At 34.3% G+C, this 6,314-nt stretch overlaps 1 protein-coding gene across 1 annotated transcript in view; it reads left to right on the top strand.

Annotated features, from left to right (window-relative positions):
• Positions 1-6,005: 6,005 nt before the first annotated feature.
• Positions 6,006-6,314, top strand: part of LOC107494613 (uncharacterized) — a gene marked incomplete in the record, with an annotated part of 3,457 nt that continues 3,148 nt past the window's right edge. The window contains 1 exon segment of the mRNA XM_016115654.3: positions 6,006-6,314.

Raw genomic sequence — 6,314 nt, 5'->3', positions numbered from 1 at the left:
TATCTGCCTCAGTGGGGTTTGAGATTTTCCTGAAGGTCAGAGGGTGAACCTTTAGAAAAGACGCAAGTGTCATTGGACCCTCATCACCATTATTTCCATTATTTCCATTATTCATTTGGTTTCCTAGAGCTTCAGCTGTCGCCTGCATAGCTGCAACCATGTTTCCCAGGGCAGCCATAAAGTCTACAGGGTTAAGATTATTCTCTGTCGCTTTAGGAGTAGCATTTTCTAATCTGCCTCTACCTCGCCCGCGACCGTGTTCGTGAGTCGACATCTGGTCTCTATACACACCAAACAAGTGATATCAAGTTGATCAGTCTCAATATCGCAAGTCTGGTGTTTTAAGTCCCAAATGCATGCTCATGAACGTTTATGCCACATTTATCAGTTAGATATCCTAATGGCACATAGACACATATACAGAGAATGCACAGAAGCATAGTCAGTCCGTTCCTCAGGCTTTATAGGAACGAACTACTCTGATACCATAATGTAACACCCTTCCACACAGGGCTTTACACCTAGGATGTAAAACAGAGGTGGCGAGACGCTACGACCTCTAAGGATAAAATATATACATATAATAGCAGAAAGAATGTGATAAACTAGGAGCCTTGAAAAATAGGTGAACAAAAATCGCAAAAATAAAAGTGCAATGCTCAGGAAATGTGTTTACATGCGAGTGAAGAAAACAAAGGTTTAAAAGCATAACTAAATAGGAGCTAGGAATAGAGAGACAAGAAAATGATATAACAAGCTCCTAACTCAACCTGCAAAGCTGAGGCTGGCCGGAGAATATTTATGTACATATATACATACCCCAAAATCTAAAATACAAAGATAAATCCTAATTCTCCATAAACCTCTAAGAGGTACAAAAGTAATATATATATATATATATAAGTTGCCACAATAAAGAGGGTGCAGTCTTTTTCTCATATAAGCTGCATCTGAAAAATACAATATTGTATGGAATGAGAACCGAAGGTTCTCAGCATGGTAAAGATGCCACACATATAATATATAAGGTCCTGGGAATGCCAGAGGCAATCCTAGAACACCGACACCCAGATTATAAAACTTAAAATTACTAAACAGGCAACCTGACCACCTTTTCTCTGTTTCTCCATCTCCAGTGGGTTTACAAAAATAGACAAACAGGCAATTGCAAGCAGAGGTAGGAGACAAGTAGTGCAAGTAGCAATTTCCACAATGATCATAATATATTAAATTAGGCAATCCCAAATAAGGCATAGCGAAAAAAAAAAACAAAATGCATATGATAAATGTCTATCCTACTGGCCGTGAGCTCATGTGTCGGTTACTTTGGCAGAACCCGGCACATTTGGTAGCTAACCCAGACATTGGTCTCTAGGTTACGCATCTCCAAGAGGATCATAAACGAAGGAGAGTGCCTTTCCACCTTCTCCTAGAGGTTTCATGAAGGAGAGTGCCTGTACACATCGAAGGAGTGTGCCTTTCCACCTTACAACTAGAGAAGAATGTGGGAGAAACAATACGAAGGAGAGTGCGTTTCCACCTTCCCCACATCCACATCACGACAAGAGAAGGAACTTTCGTCCTCAACTTGCCAACTGAATACATTTTCAAATTAATACGCAAGCGGGATCACATCCAGACCTCGCCATCTCGACCATTTCGGCCACATATACATCTCAACTATTCTGGCCACACACAGTCATCCCAAATCTTATCATTTATCATCATCATTTCCTTACATTCATTCTTTATAGCCATAGTTTAGCATGGTCTTATACATATACCTCATATCATTGAAATTTGTACCTAATTCATCAGTTAAGATTATTAATTCACTCTCAAGTTATTACCTTTTCCTAGCTTCAGCTCATTACTAGACTTACTATTATAGTTTAGGGCTAAAAAAACAAAAACGGAGGTTTAGAAGTTTGAAATTCAATTTAAAAACTTAAAATCTAGTTTTTGCAAAAAAACTGGGCAACACGTACGCGTGGGTATGCGTTTAGCACTTTAGCCCAAGACGCGTACGCATGCATCTGTCCGCGTATGCATGTACACTGGACAGAATTGAACGCATGTGTATGGCTCCTGTATGCGTACACATAGGTACCAAACAGAATGTAATCAATGAGTATGAAAGGGTATGTTTACGCATGCATGGGTTTTCGGTTAAAATTTTGGTTAAGTAAAAAAGCTACAGAATTTACATTTTGAACCCCGAACTTTGGACGCACATAATTTCTTCGTTTTAAATCAGTTTCCATCTGTTCTTCGAACGGTGTAAACTTCAAAACCTCATTTTCTTTTTAAAGCTCATTCCAACCCAATTCATCATATCTATAATCATCAATATCACACACTTTTGACAATATCACAATAATATCTTCAATCTTACTATTTCTCAATTCAATAACATCTCACTTCAATCTAAACTTCACAAGTTTATTATCAAATATCAATAAACCAACCTAAATTTACATAATGCCAAAATCACAAGTTCTTCAAACATCATCACATCATCATTCATCATTCCAATACCAACAAAACCAAAGGAACACCACACATACTCAAACCATATCATTGTTATTAATCATCCAATACACATAATCATTCCAGCTTATCCTATGGTTCTCTAACCTAAGTTTTCACACGACATTATATATTAAATACGCGAAACCTAAAACATACCTTTGCCAATTTCCACGTTTGTCCAAGGCAACCCACTAAGCCAAACACAGCTCCAAGGTCCATAATCACCAAAGCATCAACACTAATCCTCTACCAAGCCTTTCAATGCCCAAAATTAAACTCCAATATATGTATATACACCTAATTTCACATAGCCACATTTAAAATTCAATACTCACACACTAATTCAATGAATTAAATAGGGTTAATAATCCTTATCGTACTCACAGATTCAAAGAGTCAAGTTGAATGAATTCTGCAAGCTGATTCAAACCTAGAGAACCAAAATCGACAAATTTCTCAAGTTATACACTCTCAATTTTTGAAAATTAGGGGTAGAAGAAATGGAATCATAGAGTGGCTTACCTAAAAAATTTTTCAGTTGAATCGTAGAGTTCAACACGATGGTCGCGTAGCCGCAAATGGTGCGACGATTGGAGCTCGGATGGAAGAGATATGGAGTTTTGAAGGTAACGTAAAGGTTTGCAAAGTTTTCCTGATTTTCCTATTCCTCAATTGTTGCAACGTGAAAATGGAAGAAAAGGAGGAAGGGCTGGGTTCATTTAATGTTGGTTTGGGTTAGATTGGGCCTACGGGTCTGGTTTAACCGGTTCGGCCCATTCGGTCCAATCTTGGGACGAATATTTTGAAATTAGTATTAAAATTCTCATTTTAATGAGCTCTTTTCTATTTTAATATAATATTCATATTTATAATTTTTTTATTAAAAATTAATTTATTGACTTATTATTTGTTAATTCTCCGGGGTTTACAGCTGCTGGCCAAACGTTAATTGCATAGGAGAGAACTGATGGTAACTTATTGGCCTCAAATGAATAAGTGCTGCGACATGTAAAATAGCATTCCCCAAGCCGAGGTTGAGAGATTTGTTCTCATAAGTAAGGGTCTAGAAATTAACTAGAGACATTTAATAAGTGATTCTGTTAAACCCATTTTGTGTGTGAACATGAGCTATTGGATGTTCAACGCTTGTTCCGTTAGCCATATAATAAGTATCAAAGGCTTGGAAAGTAAATTCACCAGCATTATCAAGACGAATTGCTTTGATTGGATTTCTGGAAACTGTGCTTTTAATCGAATAATTTGAGCAAGCAATTTCGCAAACGTCAGGTTGCGAGAAGACAATAAGCACACATGTGACCATATCGAAGATGCGTCTATTAGGACTATAAAATATTTAAAAGATCCAAATGGTAGATGAATAGGTCCACATATATCGTCTTGAATTCTTTCTAGGAATTCAGGGGACTCAAATCCAATTTTTACTGGTGATGGCCTTAAAATTAACTTTTCCTAAAAACATGCAGCACAACAAAATTCACTTGATTTAAGATTTTTCTGGTTCTTTAGTGAATGTCCATGTGAGTTTTCAATAATTCTCCGCATCATGATTGTTCCTAGATGACCCAATCGATCATGCCATGTTATGAATTTATTTGGGCTTGTAAACTTTTAGTTTAGAATAGCATGTGATTCAATTGCACTAATTTTAGTATAATATAACCCATATGAAAGTGAGGATAACTTTTCTAGTATAACATTTTTATTTGAATCATGAGTTGTGATATACAAGTACTTATTATTTCCTTCATTTATTGTTTTAATATGATATCTATTTCGACGAATATCTTTAAAACTCAATAAGTTTCTTAGAGACTTGGTAGACAATAGTGCATTATTTTAAGTTTCCTAGACTCAGTAATTTTGAAATTCATAAATATTTTATTAAACATTATTTATATACATCGTACTTGAAATTCAAATGCATAGAAAATAAATCTTAACAGTTTCTTACATCATTTATTTACATGAGTACTTAACAAACCCACATATTAAACTATTCCATCATTGATCAAATGACCAATATTTTTTTCAGGATCCTCAAAGAAATCAGATACTTCATAATGAGTGGTGTAATTTTCAGCATCATTTGAAATAAAATTTGTCTCATTTTCTTTGTCGTCCTTTTTCAAAGATGCTTGATAAAGATCGACTAGGTGTCTTGGGGTACGATAGGTACGCGACCAATGGCCCTTTCTACCACAACGAATAATTGATCCTCTGTTGATTTCTTTTACCCATTGTTTCTTTCTTTATCCCACTTCCAGTGAGATCCTTTCTTATGAACACAATTTTTTTTGTTGCCAAAACCTTGCCATTTACCTCTTCTAGGGTTATGATTTGCCGCATTTGTTTCAGGAAATAAGGCGGTGCCAGTTGGGCGCGTTTCATGATTTTTTAAAAGCAACTCATTGTTGCGTTCAACAACAAGAAGACAAGAAATTAACTCAGAATATTTTTTAAATTCTTTTTCTCGATACTGCTGCTGCAGGAGCACATTCGAGGCATTGGAAGGTCGAAAAAGTTTTCTCTAACATGTCATTATCAATTATCTTTTTCCCACATAATTTCATTCGTGAGGTGATTCGAATCATTTTTGGATTTAAAATCCTGTAGATGCAAGTGCGTCTATTCATATCGGGCTCAAGAAAGTATCACTCTCTTTTGATGATTATATCTTTCTTCAATGTCTTTCAACAGATTTGCAGGATCTTTTAGTGTGAGATATTCATTTTTCAATCCTTCGTCAAGATGACGATGAAGGAAGATCATGACTTTAACTTTATCCTTTTGGGATGCATTATTTTCAGCTTTAATGGTATCTCTAAGATCTATTGAATCAAGATGGATTTCAGCATCTAGTATCTATGATAAATAGTTGTTTCCAAATAAATCAAGAGCATTAAATTTAAAATGAGAGAGTTTTAATATAATAAAAATTTGTTACCTAAATCTTACTAAAAATTTATTAATAACGTGTTGTAAATAAATAAATAAATAAATAAAAGGTAATAAATATAAAATAAAAAATATAATTAGATAACTTTAATAGTAATATTTTAATATAATAGATATGATTAATATATTTATTAATATTATATATATTGTATATTTAAAATTTACGAAAAAATAAAAAATTATATTAATGTATAAAAAAAATTATTATTGATGTGCGCAATCTTTATCTCACTTTATATTTTTATAGGCATATAAAGTTTGTTGTTCAAATTTCATTCATTTTGTTTCATCCTAAAATTTTGTGTCTTTTTAACATAAAAAATGAGTTATCCATAAATAGACATCTATTCTTGTCTATTCTCATCACAACAATTATCTTTTGAGATAGGACCGTTTAAATTTTTTTTTTCTATATATAAAACTATTTTTCATTGATTTTCATCAAAATTAATTTTTTTAATCAGAATTGGAACTTTCAATACTTTGAAGGCATCTGATTCAAGTTTTTTTAAATTCTCTCTGCGCTTATTTTATCAAGGCACAACGAAGAAATTGGTTTTCTCCTCCTTCTCTTTCGCTCTCTCCCTTCTCAGCTAAGTAATAAAAGCAATTGGTTTTCAAACGTCACATTTCCATGTCGAATAAACCGTACCCTCACCACTCACATCATCACTACAGTGAAAAGTAAACACTAACCCTTCAGCTTTGGCCTTTGGCTTTTGCAGGTAATCAATCTCTCAGACTCTGTAACAGTTAACACTCTAACCCCTGCTATCTCTCACCCCACTGTGATTTTACTACATCAC

Source organism: Arachis duranensis, chromosome 6, assembly GCF_000817695.3.
Source record: "Arachis duranensis cultivar V14167 chromosome 6, aradu.V14167.gnm2.J7QH, whole genome shotgun sequence".
Classification (NCBI taxonomy): domain Eukaryota; kingdom Viridiplantae; phylum Streptophyta; class Magnoliopsida; order Fabales; family Fabaceae; genus Arachis; species Arachis duranensis.
This window is presented reverse-complemented; position numbering and strand designations above follow the sequence as displayed.